Below are 12,325 nucleotides of genomic sequence, written 5' to 3' on the forward strand. Positions count from 1 at the left end.
ACCAAAATCATGTAAGTTATTTTTTTCCTTTCCTGTCTAAGCCAATTCATTTCATGTTTGAGCCAAGATGTCGTATTTTCCAAAGGCTATAGATGCTAGCAATGTCAGTGAAGGCTGTAGGAGCAGCAAAGACAAGAGCAGTTAAATAATATCAGAAATAAATTTAGTCATAGACTTTTACAATAACAAAAAAGATATTAACTTTATATGGAAAGGTTCTTCACTACCACTGTGTTAATATTGCTTTATTCCTGTTTTCCTTCTTTCCCCCTTAAGGTCTTGTGTTGATAATTTTATTCTCTAACACCTAAATTTAGTTCTGAATCAAGTACAGTAGCTCAATAGAACACCACACATTAAGATCCACATTGAATTTCACATGACAGGCTTTACATTAGCTGAAGGCTTGGGGGCTGTGATTTTAACAGTCATCTCACATTTTGGTTGAACACAGTTTGATGCACGTCTATGAAATTTGTGTTTTGCTCGCACAGGGGATGATTCAAGTCTACAGCTGTCGCAAACAGTATGTAGGACCTAATTCATGAATAAGCTGTCAGTTACTATAATCCCAAAATAAAAACAAATTACAATCACAAGAGGAAATTGCTATGAAATATAAGAGTGGAACAAAAAATTAATCCCATTAGTATTAAACTTGGACACAGATTCACCTTGAAAAGTTAGTGCCTCAACTTGTATTATGGCAATTGGATCTTTGGAAAGCATGCCTAACCGATGAATCTAGAATTTTGAACAGTTGAATAGTATCATTTACCATTAAAAATACAACAATTCACTTACAGGGCTGTTAAAATAGCTGTAATGGTGAAAACAGTGCAGTCACCTAGTCATGCTGTTGTGCCTGTATTTGTCAGCAATCTGCATGTAAGACAAATACTAAAAAGCACCATGTAAGGAAGTTACCCTTTCATAGCGAAGATCAGGGTTCCTCAAGAACTTAAACCCAACAATCCTTTCTGAAAGTGTCCGATGTTGTCTCCTAAGGCTGGGATGGGAGCATCCAACACAGAATACTTTGTAGCAGATTTATTTATGTCACCCTTCTGTGGGCAGGACTCTTCTTTATTTACAGGAGTTTACTGATGTAACATTTCAGACAGACAAGTGACATTTCTAGTCTTTTTCCAAGTGTGAAAATAACCATGATGTGCCAATTTTATGGAAGTGCTGTAGCACTGAAGTATTTTGAAAGCTATTATTTGATCCAATTGTATGTTTTAATACTCAGATAGTAGAAAAATGTATGTATTACTCAGAGAGTTAAATATATATGTGTGGCATTATAACTAATTAGGTAGTACTTGGTGAAGAGTAAAAACTTTTAATGATTTGACCCAAAAAAAAGTTGTACAGGATTAGACAGTCATTTTTTTAATTGAAGTAAGTAAACTTCAGAAAATACCATAAGAAGCCACAATAGTAGCTATGATTTTGGAATTTTTTTTAGCTCTCTTTTTGCAAAAATGGTCCCCTGAAAGACCCTTTCTATTCATCGCATCTTGTATGTTCATTTTCACTTGGGCTTCTCTGGCATAGTACTTTTGGCTGTGCGAATGTCATTATGCTTTATTTCTAAATCTTAATTTCTAATCTAGATTCAGAGCATTGACAGGAATGCAGTTCCCCTGTTTTTCTTCTCTCCATGCCACTTGAATAACTGTCTCCACCCTCAGCCTATTCTTTGAGAAGAAACCTTTCCAACCAGAACTTCAGAGGTACAAAGGTGGCTCCTCATCATATGAATTTACTTGCTCTCTTACGCTCAGAGCTTGTTTGACAACCCAGTGGGACTGAGAATATGCATGTGGTGAAACATGTGCCTAATTGCTGCAGGCTCAAATCTCAGGGGATGTGTGTGCCCCAGTTTATACCAACTGTTAGGTTAAAACAGTTAAATGCTAATCTGATAATTATTAGTGCAATGTAAGAGTTACAGTGCAAGATAGTCTGGCTGGTAGAAACAGGTGCAGTTCATAATCATCATTTTTTTTTGTATGGAAAAGCTCCATCTGTAACCATTCTTGAATGTCACATGTTGCACAGGATTATTGTGTGGCACAGTTATTTAAAATCATAAATGACTGTATTTAAAATGAAACTTAACTTGAATAAGCTTGGAAAAGAATACTTCCATGAGAAGTACCTGTCACCACGTGATAGCAGCATAGTTTTTGTTGAAGACCAAAAGCATGCAACCTGCATGCCTTGAAACATACACGAAACAAGAACTTTGAAAATTGGAATATCATTGCTACAAAAAAGACCGAGGAATTGTTTGAGGTAATCAAAGCTGCACCACACAGTAGTTAATTCGTGTAACTTCACTTCCAGTTCAACTGTCTTTGTGTACAGATCCCTCAGGTACTCTTATCTAGTTTTCTTCAAGCTTGTTTGGACAAGTTTGAATAGTTGTGGTCTGTTCTGAAGCAGTCAGTCCTTCTAACAATGCAAAGAATTAATCTTTTGTCAATGCATCCCAAGTGCAACAAATGTGCCATTCTGTACAGCCTGATTCGGTGGCTGTTTTTCAGCAAAGCTGATGACTGCATTTCCAAATTGTGAAAATTTAACCCTGCTGGCATGGCTGGAGATTTATTTTTTCTCATGTGTTTAGTGACAAATAAGTTTGCGGTTTAAATTGTTGCTATTTTAGAGAAGCTCATCTTTTAATTATAGGTGTTGGATTTTAAGACTACGTGCCTTATTTTATGGATATACATAGTCATACTTGGTTTTATTTGGCATTTAGGGGAAATGTTGTACCATTTTCTGAAAAGTCTTGAAATATTTAAAAACCACTTCTGGCCATAGTTTATTCTTAATTCTCAAAACCTTTAATTTACATTTTTGTATTCAAAGAAAGGATCTCAGGGAAGTTGCAGTTGATTATAGCGATAGTTATCAAGATTTATTTTGGTTTATTTTATTTTAATCAGCTTTAGCATAATACCTATTTACTCTTTTAAAGTTACACCGATGGTTATTTTATATCTAAATAGAAATTGTAGCTTTTGATTCTTTAGATTCCTATTTTCATACTGATACATGTTCCTACATCAGAAATTGACCCTACCTCACTTTTATTATGAAGCCTTGGGTGATTTTACTTCCAGATGTATGAAATATTCTCTGTCCCTGGAAGTGTCCAACCCTTCTGAAAGATCTTGCTGTAGCTCATTAAAGACTATTACCTATAAAAAATATTATGGGCTGTAAAGAAGTGTAACTTGAAGAGATATGAAATAGACTGTTAAACTTTAATTACATCTAATCTATCAGACATAGGCTGACAAAGACCAAGGTTTATTAATAATTTGCGGATGAAAACCACTGAGGAACCTGGATAGAAAGATGGACTCCTAAACTCTGTAGGTAGAGAGGGGGTTGCAGGCAGAGAATGATAAGCTTGTAGTAAGGATAACACTTTTAGTTTAGTTTATTTTGGATTGGGTTTTTGGTTTTGTTTTTTGTTTTGTTTTGGGTTTTTTGTTTGTTTGTTTTGGGGGTTTTTTTTTTTTGTTGTTGGTGGCGGTGATTTTGGCTGGTTGGTTTTTTTAATGAGATTTGTTTTGGATTCTGAGTATAGATTTATGTTCACATTCCCTGGAATTATGCCTCCGCTTTGTACTGGTGTCAGTGATTCGGCAGTCTGCAATGAGCTGATGTTGAAAGATGCACCAGGAGTGTTTGCTTTCCCTTCCCACTTAGTCCTAGAAAAGAGCATTGTGGCTCTCAATGCCGACATCCTGTGCATGTCTCTGAAGAGAGAGCGTGCTGTAGTTACCTTCGCACCAGCCAGCATTTAATCATTTCAAACATCATCTTTGCTCTGTTACTGTAGTTGTTGTCCCCAGAGTGATCTGTTTGATATTCGTCCTCAAGTGCTGAGCTTATTTCTTCTATTTTATTCCAGAATTGGCTTGAAAAATGAAAATTAAGTTGGAATATCTCCAAACTTTGTCAATACATCAGAAAACTAACAATAAACAATAAAAATTCATGCAGATCTTGTGATCCCATAATCTCCAAGTTTCTTTAGTTTTGCTATCACTATTGATCAAATGGATTTGAAGCTAATTCTTCCCTCTGGTGAATGGAGAAAATGAATGACTAAGAGCTGTGACTTCCACAATCTGTCTCTTAAAACACTACGTTTGAAACTTTGAATGTAACCTTCACAACTAAGGGAATTAGAAGCTTCAGGTCTTTATCTGAAGATTCAGTTCTGGTTTAACCAAAGCTTTTCTAGAACTAGCTTAATTTAAACTTCTTCCTAAGAGAGATTTCTGCCAAAACATTCATTCTTCTCACCTACAGAGTTGCATGCAGACTCAAGAAGGTCCTTATAAAATTAGTGACCTCTTGGGGAGTCCAGATACACCACAAAGGTTATCAGTCATCAAAGGTATCAGTCTCACAATTGCATTTCATTGCTTTCATGTAAAAACCCTGCCACAGCCCAGTGTTGAAGTGCCTGGGCAGATGCTTGGGAGCAAAAACCACGGAGACTGGTGTAAGGGCTTCTAGAGGCTGCAGACTTTGAACAGAGATTAACAAAAAAAGGGGAGCATGGGCAGCCTGTGAATTTTCTGGAGCTTGATTTTATACATGTACAAATTTCATCTTAGTGACAGGGCTTGAGTAGAGTGTGTTAAAGAAATGCTGTAGTACCTTTTTCCCAGGCATATGGTGAGTAACTTCCAAGTGGATGTAAATGATCCATTCTTTCCTCTGATGTGACTTCACTGGAAACAAAGCACAGATAAAAGGTTCTCTACAGTTTATTATAAAATTACTAGGCCAAATTGGAAACCCTCAGGACATACTCATATCCTTTAAAATTTGCCAAGTGTGTTTAACTGCCCCTGATTCCTGTACAGTAGTGTTTGTTACAAGCAAATCTAGGTCCTCCCTTGACCTACGTGACAAAAGTGGTGCTCCCCAAGCATGATAAAACTTCAGGTGAACAGCATTTCATTCTCTGGTTTGTTGCTTTTAGCATGCTCCTTTCTGCTAAATTCTGTTTTTCTTCTTTGTGTCCTCTCTCTGACTCTCACATCTTCTTTACTGAACTGTTTCAGGTCAAAACAGAGTTTTCTGGCTGATCAGGTGATCTGGGTGACCGATGAAATGTTAAACATATTTACAGAGGTTATTTCTTATGGGAATAGTTTGTTCACAGTTACAGAAGGTGGTATTTAGTGAAGCAGGACAGAGAAATTCTTAGCATGTCTAGACAATCAAATTTTCTAAAGAGAGGAAAAAAATAGACCACTGGTTTTCTGTAGTAAATTTAGTAGCAAACACCAAGTCCTTCTCTTGTCAAGTTAAAATGTGATCATTGCATTTATTGTACTTGCATTTATTCAAAACTGTCTTCACAGGGTGAACATAGTAGAGGTTTCCGAAAGATGCTTTATCATTAACCAAAGCATTCAGTAAACAGGCTGTATTGTCTGGAATATCAAAGGCAGATACACATCCCATTTGGAAGTGTATGCACAGGTCCCACCACTGTGAAATGGAGTTACATGCCCAAGGCATTTGAGCAGGAGTAGAGACGATGCCTATTTAGTCCTCTTGCTGAACATGCAGGTTCAAGTCCCACTACTGCATCAACCTGCTGGAAATCAGCTCTGCAGAGAAGGACCTGGGAGTCCTGGTGGACAACAAGCTGTCCATGAGCCAGCAGTGTGTGCTTGTGGCCAAGGAGGCCAATGGGATCCTGGGGTGCATTAGGAAGAGCATTGACATCCCACAAGGGGTGATCCTACCCCTCTCCTCAGCCCTGGTGAGGCACATCTGGAGTGCTATGCCCAGTTCTGGGCTCCTTAGCACAAGACACATAGTTCTTGAAGGGGGTCCAACAGAGGGTGACAAGGGTGATGAGGGGACTGGAGCATCTCTGTTACAAGGAAAGGCTGAGGGAGCTGGGAGTGTTCAGCCTTGAGATGAAATAACTGAGAGGGGACCCCGTCAGGGTCTGTCAGTGACTGCAGGGAGGGCTCAGAGCACGGGCCAGGCTCTGCTCAGTGGTGCCGGGCTGTGGGACTGGAGGCAAAGGGCAGGAACTGATGCACAGAAGGTTCCAGCTGAACACAAGGAAGAACTTCTTTACTGTGCAGGTGACCATGTAAAGGAACAGATTGCTCAGAGAGGCTGTGGAGTCTCCTTCACTGGAGAATTCCAGAACTGCCTGGCTGCAATCTTGTGCTGTGTGCTCTGGGGTGACCCTGCTTGAGCAGCAGGTGGGTCTGGATGATTCGCTGTGCTCCCTTCCAGCCTTCCCCATTCTGTGATTCTGTGAGACTGGGTATATGTTGGCAGCGTGTTTCTCTTGGGGTAACTGTGTACGTAGACAAGGGTCCATATTTTTGATATATAAATAATTGAAAGCCTACTGTAATTAGTAGCAAGTGTTATGAAATAAAGAAACAACATGTTTGGTTTTTTTCTTCAGACATGATAATTACTGGAATTAATCCCGGGATTTGATTATATTTTTTAACCCTGATTAACACTCTATTTAGTCTAAGATGAATTGTTTTACCTGCCTTGCCCCCCGAAGTCATCAGGTTGCATGACCACTGATGTGAAAGTTAAATTTGAGAGATGATGGAATTACTCAGCTACTTATAAGGCTATTTGACATAGTGGTTGCAAGTTTTTACGTCTTTTATTTGAATTACAGTTTATATGCAATCTGAAAAAGCATAAAAAAGTGAGAACATGGGAATTTATCTAAGTATGTTTAATAATACTTCATATGGTGTTTAATAATTTAATAATAATAAATTTTATTATAAATTATTAGTTATTTAATAATACCTCATATGGTCATCCTTTTTCCTGAAGTGACCATTGCAAATTCCTCAATCCTATATTCTGTTCCTCACTTAAAAAGGCATCTGTCATTTTCATCTCACTACAAAATCCATGATTCTCAATTGTTTTTCTATCCTGTAAGCATAGTTCATATGTGTTGACTGGTTAAGGAATGACATGTGGCAGGGTGCATGATGTTTCACTTAAATAATGTGACCATATTGATTATCTACAAGAACAGTCTAAACTCTAGAGTGAGTAGCTGCTAACATTTCATCTTGGTTTCCTATTTGTTTCTCTTTTTTTTTAGCATTGAATTGATTCTTGCATTTTCTTTTAGTAAGAAACTTAATGAAACTTGTTTGCAGCAAGTCAATTTTTTTTTAATATGGAAACTATTTTCTTAATGGAACAGAAATTTTGCTATGAAAATGCAGACTCTTTGTGGTTGTGGCTAAGACATTTGATTTCAATAAGGCAAACTTCACAGTTACTCTTCTAATGCAGGGTTATTCCTGGTCATATTTTTAATTGCAGGGTCTCTAGTAGACAATTTATGTAGGCTGCTATGTTTTGTTCTTCCATTTACAATGGTAAATGTAAGAACAGATACTTGATGGAAGTCTCTAGCCATGAATAAGAAAAAGCTATTGCCATTTAGGTCTTTTATTCTGCAATAAAGTTTTAAACTATTCCAGAAAGAATTAGTTGTCTCCTAAAGAAGCATTTGTCTCTGTGACTGGGTCTGTTTTCTGGTGATATCTGGGGCCTCTCTAAGATGCAAGAAAATATGAAAAATTTCTTGTCATGCCTCTATGAAGACCAAGAGCTGTGGCAGAGGGCTGTCCTGTTCCTTGGCATTCTCAGTGGCCACTTCATAGGATCAGTCACCAAAGGAGGAAGGCAGGGAGCTGTTCCAGTTTGAACAGGAGAACTGTTAGATGAGGAGCAGGTTAATAACTTAAACTAGTTCTACTGGACCAAAAATGTGAGGAAGCACACCATAAGAGACAGAGATGATGACTATGTGGAGTGTTAGACAGCAAGACAGCCAAAACACTGATTCAAAAAACCGGGGCTCCTTCTGAGAGTTTACCTGAGCATCTACTGAGAGATGCATTGCCAGTACTTCCTGTCTGTGTTTGGATGTGCTGCAGTACAGGGAGGAGCTCTAATGTACAGCCAGGGCACATCTTGACTCCTGTGCAATGGCACAGCATACACAACTGCTCATTGACCATTGATAACTCTGGAAAATTTTCAATTTACACTGTATTTGGTATGGGAATTGCCTGAGAAGTAACACTGAAGAACCACTGCGAGTGTGCAGGCACAGGATTTATCTTCAAGGTCTTAATAGGGCTCTACATCCAAAAATCCTCCTGAAAGCACACAGGAATTTTCCTTCCTCCATTGGCTGCAGAAATAACGTACTGTCACCGTCCCATCTACCAGCAGGGAAGCTTCTGTATGTTCACACTTCAGATCCTCCTCCTGCTCTGCCTGCCTATTTTGACTTCTCTAAGGCAGTGGTACCAAGGTGATAACTGATGTTTCCCGTCAAACAGCCACCCTGAGGATATCAGCCCTCCCTAAAATGTGTCCTCTGGCAACTGGCCCCAGTCACTCTGGCATGGCAACGAGGGCTTGAGCCAACCTGAGCCCACACGCCTTCTGTCTCCCTGCCACTGGAGACAAACCCTCACGAACCTCTCCGCACACCACCTCATGTTTTGTCTGATTTCATTCCTACACCTGCTGATATTTTTATCAGATTAATGAAGTCTTTATATAAGCTTCATGGAAGCTCCATTCCGTATACAATACAGCAGTAGAAATCAGAGAAAAAGGAGATATTGCTGTTAGTGCTATGCATAACCTTTCTATTCTGTTTGTGATTTCAAAATAGATTTGCTCTTAAAAGGCTTTAATTTTCACTTAAGGAGGGATCAAACTTACCTTCTCCTGCAAAATGAGAGGTGAGAAAGCCTTTTCATTGTTCTGTTTTTGGGGAGTCTTGGTATATTATTTCAGTCCACAACTGACTACACATGGACATAGAACAGAAGGAGGGATAGTTTTCAGAAGTTTATCTGTTGGCAGTTTTGGGTGCATGTTGGCTTATCCTGTAATAAAACATATCTTGCCTCAAGACAGGTCATGTTAAAGGTTGGAAACAATACAGATTTTTGACAGATGGTTCTATTTTTTGAAGTTTCATACAGAAAACTGTATTGGAAATTTTACATGGGTGAATTCTCTGGCTATTATTTATCTGTGTTTGGTTTAAAGATTGTCATGGGTATGGGAGAACGTTGGTATTTAGCAAGATGATGTTGACAGTACCACAAGTACTGTGGTATCTGGTAACTTTGTCTATGCTTGGGGAATGCAAATTCCATGGATAGATTTCTGCTCTGTTGTATCCATTTTTATTGCACGCTGTCATCACAAAATACTGTACTGCTGCATCTTGTTCAGACATCAGTCAGAGGAACTTTGCAGCTTCACCTCCGGTTTCAGTGTGCTGTTCATCAAATTTGTAGCTTTGAGACCCTGTTATAAATATATCAGCCCAGTTTTGCAAGAAACTTTTAAGTACCTTTTATGTGGTTTTGTTGCCCTTTAATACAGCCAAAGGCACTAAGAATGAATACAACAATTCAAATGTAAGGGCCCTGAAAAGCTCCTAGCTAGTGTCGATGGTACAAAGCTCACACCATTGGCACTCAACATAAAGAAGTATCCTGGGGCGTAATAAAGAACTGCAGGCCATGTTTGGGGGTAGCAGATGCTCAATAATTTGAAATTAATTTCCTTATGGAGAAGTAGAAAAAAGGTCAGACTTCTGCTACGCTCCTGATTTCTATGGATTTTAAACATACTTATAGAGCATAGAATTGCAGAATCAGCTAGGTTGGGAAAGACTTCTGAGATCATGGAGACCTGTGACCCCACACCACCTTGTCAACCAGACCATGGCACCGAGTGCCACATCCTAAGTCTTTCCTTAAATACCTCCAGGGACAGTGACTCCACCACCTCCCTGGTAGCCTTTTCAAATGCCCGATCACCCTTTCCATGAAAAACTTCTTCCTAATTTCCAACCTAAATGCTATATTGGATCTATCAGGATGATATCAGAGATGGCTGAAAATGAGGATTAAAAAAAAAAATAATTAGTCTGCAACTGCAGCATTCATAAAGGGCTTGAAATACTGTTGGTGCTGAAAAGGTGTCATTTCCAGAAGATGCAGAGTTTTAGTGGTTATCTTTATTAAGCCTCTTATTGGGCGTCAGCTGCAATCTGGTTTCTCCAATGGAAATATTATAATATTATTAATAATATTATTATTTTCTTTGTCAGACTTTTTTTTTTTTTGTATTCTACTGAAATTTATTTGTTTGGAATACCACTGTTCAGTTATATTTGGACAATAGGAAATATTTAGACAACACCTTAGAATGAAAAACTTGTTAATTTGAATGTGATTAATAGATACTTCATAAATTACACACTATAAGGGTAGAATTTATTTTTCAGACAAATAAGAAATGACTGAAAAAAATCATTCCCTTTCATGCTAAATCTACTTAATATTAGTGGGTTTTGTTATTATTCTTACAGTCCCTCAAGCAAATCAAACTCAGATTCTTTCTGATGTGCATTTGTTTTTATTGAAGACATTAACTTGTCTAAGAAGTGAATACGATAAAGAATCATATTTCAAAACTATGAATGTATTCCAGCTTTGTGAATCAAAGACCTTCTGATGGAGCTTTTACTTGTCAAAATAAAATATGTATTTTAGCATTTCTATCTGCATACTCTGATGTATATCCTCTTCCAACCCATATTTAAAATGTCAATTGCCTAACCCAAATTGAGAACATCCATATATGAAAAGACCTTGTCTACATGTTTGGAATTATGTCATTTTCACTTCAAAAATGGGTAACTTAAAAAGATTTTCCAGTTTCACATTAATGTTGATATTAGAAGCCATAGGTATTTCTTAAATGCTTCACTTATTATTTTATTTTAATTGGAGCAAACTTGACTGCTGTGTCACAAGTTCATGTTTTTACTATCAGCATTGCACTCTCCTGTTTAGGGCTGTGTATGAGCACATTGTACAGAAAAATTTAAATGGGTGATCACAGGTCACAGGGAGCCACACATCTATGTCAAGATGGTTTTCAAAGACTATGAAACAGTATTATGACTCCAAATTTTCTCAGTTCCAGAAGATTGTTTTAACCAAAGGACTATTATTATCTTGAATTAGCGTATTTCAGGCTCTCAGGAGTCACTTCAACTACAGACCCTGGAGGAGATTTATCCCTTCTGTTCTGGTGTCTCTTTCTTCAGGAGCCCACAGACACAAACACAGCAAACCAAGCAGGGAGCCACAGGAGAAAACTCGGAGCATTTTCAGTTAAATACCAATGGCGTGTTAGTATTCACTTCAGCCAGCTTGCAAATCTCACTGATTTGCCAGCAAGAAGAGTATAAACAAAATTTGCAACCACAGCACTGTGCAGGACTCTTTTAGGTAGAGAAAAAGTCCTTAAAATCCTGAAACACCTTGCTGGCACTTGAGTAGAGATCACATCATTTCCTCTCTGTGTAAGTCTCCTCTTTTTACCAACCTGAGAGTGCATTGCTTGTTTGTCAAAATGACAGCAGCTGGGTCAGCTCTCTGTACCATGACAAAGCACAGAGGGAGAGACAGCCTTCACTCAGAAAGCGGGCAGCAGCAGCAGCAGCCAGCAGCTCGAGTCCTGCCCTGCACAGGGGCTCTGGAGTGGAGGGATGCGTCCTCCGGCTCCGGCTCCCCTCCCGGCGCTGGCAGCCCGGCTGCCGCAGAGCGCCTCGGAGGGCGGTGCTGGCGGGAGGCACGCCGCCCCTGCTCCCGAGAATATTATCTGTCAGGATAACATGTTTTGTTTGTTTGCCAAAGAATATATTTGATCAAAGATCTCAGGGCTTATCTGTCTCAATATTTTTGTCATTGATTATACAATGTCTGTATTTTCTAGGTCACTTACGTATTGTGCTTATATATGAGCATGTCAAAGAAATGTATTCGCTAATGTATGTTTAATGTGAATGCATCCGAACTATTATTCAAACAGTGAATATTCCTTACTATTTAATATGTTCCACTCAACTCCTTTTGGAAATTAACATCTTTTTATATATATTATCCATAATCCCAAATACTATCAGCAGATAAAATAGGTTTTAAAAACCGTAACATTTACAGTTGAGCCTTATAGTCTGATGCATGTTTTTCACTAATTAACCCATTTTAGTTGTTTTGTATCCCAAGACACTCTGTATTCATCATTTATATGCTCTATTTAACTCTTTTCAGGCAGAAGACAATATGAATATATACAAGCAAGCTCCTGCATATGTTACCCTAGTGAATTGCTCATTCTTTGATGAATGTGCTAGTTGGAAAGTGAT

At 38.4% G+C, this 12,325-nt stretch overlaps 1 long non-coding RNA gene across 4 annotated transcripts in view; it reads left to right on the top strand.

Annotated features, from left to right (window-relative positions):
* Positions 1-12,325, top strand: part of LOC136294508 (uncharacterized) — a 245,813-nt gene that overhangs the window by 126,865 nt on the left and 106,623 nt on the right. The gene's annotated exons all lie outside the window — the stretch shown is intronic.

This window comes from Chamaea fasciata, unplaced genomic scaffold (genome assembly GCF_029207755.1).
Source record: "Chamaea fasciata isolate MVZ Bird 193981 ecotype frontalis unplaced genomic scaffold, bChaFas1.0.hap1 SCAF_10, whole genome shotgun sequence".
NCBI classification, from domain to species: domain Eukaryota; kingdom Metazoa; phylum Chordata; class Aves; order Passeriformes; family Sylviidae; genus Chamaea; species Chamaea fasciata.